Below are 11,990 nucleotides of genomic sequence, written 5' to 3' on the forward strand. Positions count from 1 at the left end.
TAAGAAAGCTGAGGGTTTTTGGTCACTTTTTGGTTTACCGTCGACGTGTGTGGTTGTTTATTTTTCTCTTGTTTCCCTTTCTTGAATTTAGAGCTTGTTTTAGGTGTCTTCTGTTTCAGGTCGTTTCAGTGATCCGCAAAATTCGTCAGTGCCGCCCTAAGTCCTTACCTGTACGCAATATCAAGACAAAGGAACGTCGCTCTGCAAGTTTCGTGATACAACAAAGACCGGCCACGTGGTGAAGACTCGTACGCCATTCGGACCAGCTGGAATGTACTTGACATTTATTTGATAAGTAGACCCTATTATTTCCTGTATTTTAGAGCATATCCTTGTAATGTAACTTTATTTATGCATTTGAGTGGTGTCGCATACGACTTGTTTACCACTTCCGTGTGACTGAGAATGTTCTAGAACCGTACTGTGTCTGGGTGGAATTTTAGAAACTGGTTGAATAGGTAATGGAACATTCTAGAAATTTGTAGTAAGTTCTAGACTCATTATGTATGCTGATGTAATGGTCTATTTATAGACAGTGTGGGTATATATAGGGGAGTTGTTCAGCACTGAGATCAGATCGGAGATCTCGTTGAATTGTTTTGGAGTTTAAGTATCTAGTTATTGGAGGTTTGGAGTTTTACTGAGTTATTGTACTTGATGTTTGCAGAGTATAATAATACCATTACCAGTTGAAACCTCATCTGTTGACTCCGTGTTCGTATGTTATCATCGCCGCCAGGGAAGTCTTTATGTTACTGTTGCCATTTTGGTATTTGAACCATCACACCTGTACTATACCAATTACGGTAATATTACGTTGCGTGTGACAAGTGGTGTAAGTTAATTTATGTTTATGGCCATATTATTGATTTAGTTACAAGTACTATAAATGAAAGTAAAGTATATTATCCCATACATTTGTGTCATTATTTGGTAATAGTTCAACCTGAGAAAAATAGGGGAATTTGTCCACCCTTGGCTTATAGTTGAAATCGTGACAAAACAAAGAGCTTAATGACCTCCCAATAAGTAAATTTTGATTTTATAAGGATCTAAGGGTTAATGAGCGTGGCTTGCCCTTCTCCTAATCAATTGTGGCCCTGGTAGAGATTATTATTGGTTCAATAAATAGGGCAAGGATGGGGATAACTTCAAACATTAAAAAAATTATTCAAGCCTATATTTAAGTGAATATCCCCCCTCATATCTGAGGCAATGACGTTATAAAATGGTGTTTTAATGCGCTATACATTGCAGTATTGTGTGTTGACTTTATAGATTTGATTCTATATCACTTTATCAATGTTAGAGACTACATTTGAAACTGATTATTGCCACTATGTAATTATTGTGACATTTGTGGACAACAGGATGTCCTTTGCAAATCAGAGCAGACCCAGGAACGGAGAATGTAACCGTTGCAGCTTTACAAGCTTTTTTTACAACAACATGGAAATGATCAATTTGCTGGGGAAATTCCTTTTTATATGAGGTCAACTGCGAATCAGGTAATAAATAATTTTAAATCAAAGTTGGCATACTCACCATAGAAAATAATTGGACTCTACATAATTGTCATTGACTATTATGATTTATTGATATATTTGCACTATACATTCAATCAACATTTGTGATTGTAAATCAATTTGTTACCCATTTATTTAATTAGTTTATCTTCATTTATTTATTTAGAGAATAGAATGTTTTTGGCCATTCATTTTGCGCTCCTGGACTGAATGGTGGCGTCAATATTTTGCATCAATGGTTGAAGAAAATTTGTTTTCTTCTAGAAGTCATTTACACAAGTAAGTATAGTATGATTACCATAATTTTCAACCTGTAGTTGTGTTAAACAAGTGTCCCAGTTCGAATATGTATCAATGAAATGATATCGTATTATGAGGTAAATAACACAAAGCATAGCTTATTCTAAAACCTTGTATGGTAATAATAAGTATTTATTGCTTTCCTAGGCCACCGGCCCATATACAAACATATCAAACCAATGTTTAAAATGTAACGGGTACAAGTAGAATATGATAATATTCTCGGTTATTGATCACATGGAATTAAATAATAATTAGTTTGTTAACAATTGTTTCCTAACTTCAAATGCTCTGTACACAAACACACAAATATTTCGTAGAATAACACCATTTGTTGCTTGAACAAGCCTTTGAAATGTATCCATGGTTGGTTGGAATGAAAAATGTTGGGGATTAACTCTCGTCTTAATGTGTTACACACTGGGCAAATCAACAGAAAATGATATTCATCCTCAACAAAATTAGCACGACATACTTTACAGAATCTTTCCGTTGAAGGCACACCTTCGCGCCTACCTTCTTCAATTCTAAGTGGTAAAACCCCATAACGAAAAACCGGCAAAAATGCGGACGAGTTTCAGATTGCAATTTAAAGATAAATATTTCTCCGGTTGTAAGGTACTCTTGAACTCAATGTAATTACGTAATTTAGGTTTCAATGACGCATTTGCTTTCCAAAGCTGTCTCTGCGTGTCGGAGACTCGCAGTACAAATTCAGAAAGAAAAACGTCCTTGCTACCTACTTCTTGAGCTAGCCAGACATACCCAAAGCCATATGAATACAAAATATGTTTAATTGCCGTCACCCAGTTATTTCTACCTAGGTCATTGAGATTACGCAACATTGAATAGGCATGCCTGGGAATTTTCGTCGGAAGAGTTCTAAGAGTCTAAGCCAATACTTAATACAACGTTTAAGTGTGGAAACAAAGATTGGAAGTCGCCCACATTCTCCAACTATAGCTTCTTTGGCAGTACCTTGAGGGAGCCCAAGAAGCCTCCTGCACCATTTCCTATGTCCTTTTTCAATTTGGTCGTAGTATTGAAATCCCCATATTTCTGATCCGTAACACAGAATAGGAGATATAATTGAATCAAATAATTTGAAATGTGTGTCAAAATGAACCCCATTAAGTTTAACAGATACCGATGAAAGAATGCTAAGCGTTTTCCCAGCCTGGTCCGCTAAAGTAGAAACTGCTTTAGACCAAATATTCCTGGAAGAAAGCACGAGACCTAAATACTTATAATAGGAGACAACTTCTAACTCGCATCCCTCAAGGTACCACTTCTCGTTTCGTGAAGCGTGACCGCCTTTGCGGAAAACCATAACTTTTGTTTTTTGTAAATTAACTTTCATACACCACTTGCTACAAAATTGCGATAAAAAATTAATCAAATTCTGCAAGTTTGGAATTGAGTCACTAAAAATGGCTACATCATCTGCATAAAGTAAAGCGAACAGATTATAAATGTCTTGTGTTATTTGAATCCCCAAATTTCCCGAGTTAACCAACATCAAATTTAGTTCTTCAATAAAGAAACTAAATAAAATAGGGCTCAACATACATCCTTGTTTGACCCCTATCGGACATTCAAAGGAACTTGAAAGATTAGATTCAGATTTGACACAGACTTAACATTACTATACATAGAACGCAAGATACAAAACATGTTACCATGGATACCGATTGTTAATAATTTATATAATAATAGTGAATGATTTATCCTGTCGAATGCTTTAGAAAAATCCACGAAGAGACAATAAAATTTACCACCCCTTTTAGCCAAATACTTCTGCACAATAGCATACAAAACACAAATATTATCTATAGTACTGTGATTTTTTCGACAACCCGATTGACAATCGGATAACACGCCATTATGTTCTGCCCATAAACTTAGCCTTTCATTTAAGATTGCTGTAAAAATCTTTCCTAAAACATTTAATAATGATATCCCCCGGTAGTTGTTTACGTCATTCCCCCCCGTGCTTCAATATGGGAATAACAACACCCGATGCCCACTCTTTCGGAAAGTCACCTGAATTGTAAATAAAGTTGAACAGAAGGGTTAGAACAGGAAGAATAATTGGGACCGAAAATTTAAAAAACTCATTTGGAAGCCCATCATCACCTGGCGCTTTACTATGCTTGAGTTTATTTAAACTTTTCAAAATTTCAACCTCCGTAACCTTGTATGGTTCTCGGTATTCATTGCTATGACAACGGCCTTATAAACTACCTTTTTGTGATATAACAAGAACTTTGTGGTAAATTATCCAAAACAATTAGCTAATGACAGGAAGAGAGTCTACAAAGACAACAGAAGTCTTTCATCCAGGAGGTTGATTCTTTAGTAGTATATTGTGTAGATTGATGTTAGGAACTGGGACATTCGCATTGCATTGTATTTCTGGTCTTGTTTTAGGTGTCTAATTCGCCATTGCTATTTAAAAATAGTACAAATAGATTTAGATCAAGTGATAACACAGTGGAACAATCATCCTATCAGGTATCAAAAGGAGCTTCGTGTACCATGTGGTATTCCTAATATACTATATCACTGTCCTTAATTATCAGGTAAAGCCAACTTAGATTGGCCATACTTTTCAAAATGTAGAACAAATTTTGAAAGGTTTGAAAATCATTGGTATTAACCTACACATATGTGGACACCTTAATTTGTGCATATTAATTACCTAATTTCTCTTAGCAAATTTTAATTAAACTTGATACATAGCTTAGTGATTGCCAAATTTGCATAAAATAAACTATAATGCATTAAGTAGTAAATAAGTGTAATGCAATAAGCACTGCTGCAGATAAACACATGCAGATATATGACTAACATACCACATGTCTACCTCATTAATATGCACAACTGTAATATCTGAGACGAGGAAAAATTGGTGGAAAAATAAGACGCACAGATTTTGTATGCAATACACACAATTTATGTGAATTAGAGATGTGCTTCTAATATAGTAAATACAGTTCTTCCTGAACATTCTTTGATTTTTATTTAGTCTGCGTATCATAGATGCAGGTTTTTTAAGATATTTGTTGAATTTCACTAAAACTTACAATACAACAATTTATGATTCTCTACAAATATGGGAATCCATCACTATCAACCAGGTTTTGGAGTAACTGGCAAGTGCAATTCTCATGACAAGTTTAACTTTATTTTATTTCTAGGTGGGAGAGATATGATTGAACCGGTAATCACAGAGGGAGTTCGCCATCATGCACATGCACCTAATTATGTAGGGATGAGCAGATTGATGAATACATTGCCCATGCAATGAAGCGCGACAAACTTTTACCACCAAACACACCAGAACAGGCAAAACATTTATATTGGCAGTTAAAGGCAATGGTAGAAGCAGATTCACAGTGATTGTATAAATTTTATTTCGAACTAATAAACAAATCTTGCATCAGTTTTATGGTTTATAACAAACATTACAAATTAAGTTTCTAGTCCAACTTACTATAAAGATCAAGTAGGTCAGAAACCAAACCACCGATTAGAAAGCTGCATATTATAATATTATTATACATCACTCACCGTAACACCATAAGTTACAGCGTGCCATAATTTTGTAGTATTTTACGGGGTATTTTAATCCTACCATATAAGGAAATGCGAATTCCAAATATGGAATCTAATAATAAAAACAAACATTGCTTACACCAGAGTTTGACGGACTCCACACAAAAACGTTTGATGATTTTGTTCTAAACTGTTTTGGAATTCGGCATTCCCATGACAGTATATGCTGTGGCACCAACCTTTGCTGTGCGCCGGTCGATACTCCCGATGTCTTCATGCATACTTTGAGATATCCTTGTAATAACCCCGAATTACTACCTAACATGACTAATATGTCAAACGAAATTGTAAATGTAGTGATGTATGCAGAAATTGAAAGTGTACATTTTTTACCACACTTATTGAAATGAGAAATGATTAATATATAACTCCTACTATTTGACGTTTCTCTATTGTTAAAAAAGTTGTTTTGTTCAGCATCCTTTGTCACATTGGTGTACATTGGTCCAAACTTTCCCTGTCAAAATAAAAAATCACCGCCTAAAACATTGAAGTATCAATTTGTGGTATAACGTATCGTACCTCTACTTGCACATACATGTGAATTAACAGCTATTTTTGAAGCCATCAGATGAAAGTCTTAGATGCTTGACAGGTTGGACTTTTACCAGACCTTGGCTTCAAAAGTAGTCGTTGATTTCTGTCATTATCAAAGTATAGGTACGACACCTGACAAATAATGGGTCTGTTTAATAGAACCCCGACTGCCATTAGCCACTTGATATCTATTTTTAACTATCAGATAATGGAATACATTATTTGATATACAAATGGGAGTTTTAATGTCAAATACCAGAGTGCAGGTTATTGGCAATAGAAACAGGCAGTGAAACATGTTCAACAAGCATGTTTACTACTATCTTACTTTATTGGAATTGTTTGCAGATTATTTTAAATTTGTAATACATTTACTAAAAGCTAATGTATAGAGCATTGCATAAACTAGTGGGCTAACTATGCGAGTTAGGCCTGAAGTCGTAAATGTACTAAGTAGCACCAACATGTGCAAATACAATTGACCAACTAGTCTATCGAAAGATAAATATTGGATTTTAGTAAAATAAGTAAGAATTTTAGTAAGGTAAGTAAGGTAAAATTTCAAATTATCCAGATCATGCATTACAATCCATGGAGTGTACACAGTAAATTATTCATGAAAGGATGAAAATTAGATTTTTCCAAAACCATGTGATTCAAGTAATGCTCTATTCATTAATGAATTTAAACTGTCTATGTCAACACCACGAGGAAGCCAAAATATTGTTGTTCATGTATCTTCAAAAGAAATATGGCTTTCACAGCAACCAAATATGCAAGGTCGTCATACAAAGTTTGATTTAAAATGGCCTATTAAACTTTGAACTGAATCAGGCCGAATCTCGAAAAAAGTGACGTGCACTAAAAATATTAACAATGGATCTGAAGTCATAATGTAGATTGATCAGGGTCTGTGGGGAAAACAGTAAAGATATTCATCATTATATATTCTAGGACTAACCACTGAGTGACTATATAACATTGCGTATGTGTACATGAAACAGTAATTCAACAAAATGTGTTGTAACAGAAGAAAATGGCAAATTTCTTCAACATCTTTGATATTACGGGTGAAGATATCAAGATATCCATTATCCGCAATCCAGTCACCATTTTGCTCAATAAACTTATTTAATTCAATCGAAGTGGAACATTTCTCAAACTCAAAACAAATTACCATGAAATTGTGGCTAATTCATAATAATATACAGTCAGGTCATTTGGATATATGCTGCATGAAAAAAGTAGTTAATTGAGGATGTTTTATTTTAATTCTATTTTTTGAATCATTACATGTAAGTAATGTTCGTAAAGCTAAACTTATTGAACTTGTTGAGTTGGAAAACGAATTAAATGTTCGTCCTTCGGAGCCAGACGATCGCGAAGAGTCGAACAAACGTCGTCGTACTGTAAACCACGGTGAGTCGACGATAACTTTGGTAGATGCGTATAACGTGACAACTTGGCAAGAAAACCTTCATACTTTGCCTTCATTTGAAATAGCTGATATATTCGCATATTTGTTGCATCGAAGTGACTGGACAACAGCCAGACTGAAAGACTATCGACTTGACAATGGTTATTTACTCCATAAAGATGGACACATCATTTCCGTAAAGCTTCATCATGTGCAGAATACAGAATTTATTGTCGTTATGGCAATGGAGTGTATTCGGCAAACATTCATGAAGGAAAAGCCTTACAAGCCATGGTTTATTATTAAATCAAACTCTGAAATAGTTTCTGGTGGTTGTAACTGTGTAGCGTAAGTTCGATTTTTATTTTCTATTTTATTCACCAGGCGATCAGCAGACACAGTAGTAATATAAATGGACACGCGTTTTTCATTTCCGTAGTTACATAACTTGTAGCAATTTGTCTATCAGTTCGATTCATGTTGGATAATAAAGTGTGAATGTTTCGTTATTTTTTATTTGGGCAAAAAACTGACAAGTATTTTAAAGTACGTGTATACTGATTAACAGTCGCAGTCGCTATTAAAACTGAGGGAAGTCCTTTTTTTTCATACAATGTCATTACAATTTTATTTTTATGGAACAAGCAAACATTGCACAGCGTTATTATTCAGTTTGCACGAATTTGATTCTCGTCATAAAAACCGGTCAACTGACGTCGGAACTGACGTTATATACAGGTGGGACAAACCAAAAAAAGAATCGAACCCGATGGAGATCGACGACATTGATATCAGACGAAATAAATCACAACCAGACATTGCCAAGCCAACGTTATTGTCCTACAATCCTGGAACAAAAACTGAAAACTAAGATAATAGGGAACTGATAAAAACTATTTACAATATTGCGGACAAAAACTCATGCTATAACTACATGTTGGATCCAAATCCACATACAGAACCTCAATCTATTCTTGAAATGGTACTACATTCCATCAGGAACCTGACACAAACTCAAATACAAACTTTATACAATACCTTTCAAATAAACTTACTCCATCGGAAACCCAGCTGATATCCATACTTTCCCAAGAACAACGAAATAGTTCGTATTGGTTCAAATATCACTGCCAGTATCGCGCATGCAGATATGCGGAGTACAGATAATGTTGACAACTATATCGTTAGAAAAATATTATTACAGATCATCAATCCATTAAATCGCCCCACCTTGAATTTGGACTCCGCCACGAGCCCATTGCACGACAGCTGTATTTTGAAAAGTTCGAAGATACCCACAGAAAGGCGAAAATTGAAGATACTGGTTTAGTAATTTGTAAGGATGTGTGACATGTGTTTGTTGTGGTGAAGGTCTATGTGAAATCAAATGCAGCAGCAATTACCAAAATATGTATCCGTCTAATATTCCAACGCATGACCCAAATTACCATGTTGCGGTCAATGAAGACTGCAATGTCCGCCTGAAAAAGAAGACATCGTTCTGGTATACACAAATCCAAATGCAACTCGCGATCTGTCACCTGACATGGCGTGATTTTGTGCTGTATACCAAGAAAGGCATCACTGTCGAAAGAATATATTTTGATGAACCATTTTGGCAGAACACCTTAGCTAAATTGACTTTTACATGAAATTCATTCTGCCGAGAATAACACAAAACTTGTAATTTGTTGGTAGCGTTTATGATCACCGTTATCGTTTGAATAAGTATGTAAATAACGAATGCCTGCAGTTAACAGTTAATACCTGATTAATGGGTATTAACAAGTTATAATAAACACGCTCACAACATATTTAATATTTATTATTGTATTTCGTAATGTAAAAATAATATAACAATTTGGCTTTTACAAATTGCATGTCCAACTCGGTCTGTTAATTCATTTTTTCACTAGGGGTGGCAAAAAATTACAAATTCCTGCTGCAACTATTACCATTTGGTTTGCCACTGATTTCATAGACAGTGGGAGAACATGAGATAACATCTGAAAGTTTGTGATGTGTTCTATTGCCCTTTTTACATGAATTCTAAGTCTTGCTATTCTCCTTGCTCCAAGAATTTCGTTTGCGTTTAATCGCTTCCCCGAGCTGCATTTTCGAGTGAATGGAGGAATAACTAACTTTGCTCTACGTTCAAGAAGCAATCCCTGAATATTGAATCCCCTATCGGCCATGATTATATCACCCGGTTCAACAAGTTTTAGGAATCCGCTATTTACCGTAATAAATCTATCTGAAACATTACCTCCCCACAGTTTTGAAACAAAAGTGAATGCCCCGTCTGGACTAATACCAACAAGACATTTGTATGTATTATGTGATTTATATGTTCTGTTAGTTACAACTTGTGCAGTAAGTGTAGCAGGCTTCTGTATAAAAAAGCTCTGTACAATCTATAATGCATCTAGTTTTAGGATAGAAAAGTTTGAATGATAGAGGCATGTGTTTGTCGATTTGTTGTCGACTTGGCCATGGTAAACATTGAAATATGGTTGCCATATATGTTATCCATGTTGTAAATATTTGTGAAACACTGGTAGAAGAAATGCCAAACAAATCACCCAAAAATACAGACATCAACCCCAATCGTAGTCGCATCAATGTTAAAATATATTCATCATATCTACTTAATTTTCTTTTGGGCGCAGGCTTTTTCTTACCACCCTTGTTTTGATAGTTTTTATTACTGGCGCTTTGACTGCCACTCCAGTATTTCAAATTTGTTTCTCTGTCATCTAAAATCTTAAAAAAAATCCATCCAAAGTTTTACGATTTGGTAAACAAACCGATTTGTCAGATTCAAAAACTTTCTCCAGTACAAGTTAACGCCTCAAAGTGTCCTTATTATCTAACTTTGTTTTTAATATAGCATAGTCGTTTGCCCTTTTATTTAAGTGTTCAATCTGTTCTCCAGTCAAATCAGTCTGTGTTGAGATTTCGCAAGTAGTTTTAGTGAATATTTGACCATTTGAATCTCCATGATTCGGCAACAGGAACGGGTACAGCAGACGCCGCTCGAATTTCTACCCACCACGAACGTTGAACGGGCTGTCATCCGGGTACTTTGGGAACGGCCTCTAGCGGAATTCCGAGGAAAACAACTCGAAAATTAGGAATTGAACAAGTATAGTATAACCCCCCCACCAATCACACAATGTACCAGGGAGTAACGACTAAAACTACACTAATAATTTTTCACTCGTATAACTTCATTCACCTTGCAAGGAGAACCAATTTAATCATGTTCACAAGTCTACCATTTCCTAGAGAAGAATTTGCTAATCCCTCCAAAAATCTATATACCAGTTATCCAAAACTGAAATAGTAAAACTTACTTTTTCTATTTCTTCTCCTTTAGTATCATGATGACATTGATCATCAATGTTCATTTGTTCATCAACGTTATACTATTATCATCTGTGTCAACATAATGGTAAGCTTCATCAGTGTTCATTCGGTTGTATTCTTGAGATGGGTGACAAATATTATATTGTATCAGTAAAAAAAAAAATTGCAAGTTGAGTATTGAAACAGATTTACTGTGGATGTGACAAGTCTGAACATATTGATTAATCAAAGAAACTTAGAACTCCTGTGTGCTGAGAGTATTGGAGACACATCAAAATTAATTCAAAATTTAAGATTTGATTTTCAAACGAGAAGCTTGGCAACTAATATTTGTCTATTTGAGATGCACAACATGAAAAAAATGTGATTTACATTATCAAAATTTAATACATACAGAAAATACATTTGATTTTTGATCCATGGTTTTTAGTGTGATTTATTCCAAAGCACCTCTACGATAAATTCAATTTAAATCTGATTGTTTTAAATATAAGAAATGGATTAATAATAGATAATCATTATGCATGTTTATTAAACTAATCTTGTTGTGGTTTACCTCAGTGAACCAAATGAAATATTATACAAATTAGGCAATTAGCATACATAGATTTAGGTCTGTATATTGTTTCAGTGTGAACATGTACAAAGTTTCATTATAATGTGATGATTAATCATAACCAAATTAGTGGAAAGCTGAAAGGTAAATTATTATGAAATTAGGTAATTATTATAGATGTATATGAGCCTACAATTAATTTGATCATCACATTGTGTTAGAGTACATATGTACCAAGAATCATTGAATTAAGATAAGTACTGTCAGTTTCATTGGAATGTGATTAGAATAAAAAAATATGATTTATAATGCAAATTTGGTAATTAATATGATCTGATTTTAATTCAAAACTGAATGGGTCTGTGCCTTGTTCTGAAGCATAAATGTACCAAGTTTCATTGAAATAATTGCGATTACTTGCGATATCAGTGTAAAAGCCAAAAATTAACAAATTTTGCAAAATAGTACTTGAAATATCAAGAGCTAAAAATTGATCAATTATGCAAATTGGGTAATTGATATTTCGCATATCTGTCTGTGCATCGTGTTATGTATCTATGTAAGTTTCATTGAAATGTGATGACTTGTACCTGACATATCAGTCGAAAAACAAAAATTGACTAATCTTTATGCAAATTAGGTTAATTATATGCATGGACTTTTACCC

The 11,990-nt window shown here is 34.4% G+C and overlaps 1 pseudogene; it reads right to left on the reverse strand.

Annotated features, from left to right (window-relative positions):
• Positions 1-9,299: 9,299 nt before the first annotated feature.
• Positions 9,300-10,808, reverse strand: LOC144362809 (uncharacterized; annotated as a pseudogene).
• Between the last annotated feature and the right edge of the window lie 1,182 nt (positions 10,809-11,990).

This window comes from Saccoglossus kowalevskii, chromosome 13, assembly GCF_978046115.1.
Source record: "Saccoglossus kowalevskii chromosome 13, keSacKowa6.1, whole genome shotgun sequence".
Lineage (NCBI taxonomy): Eukaryota > Metazoa > Hemichordata > Enteropneusta > Harrimaniidae > Saccoglossus > Saccoglossus kowalevskii.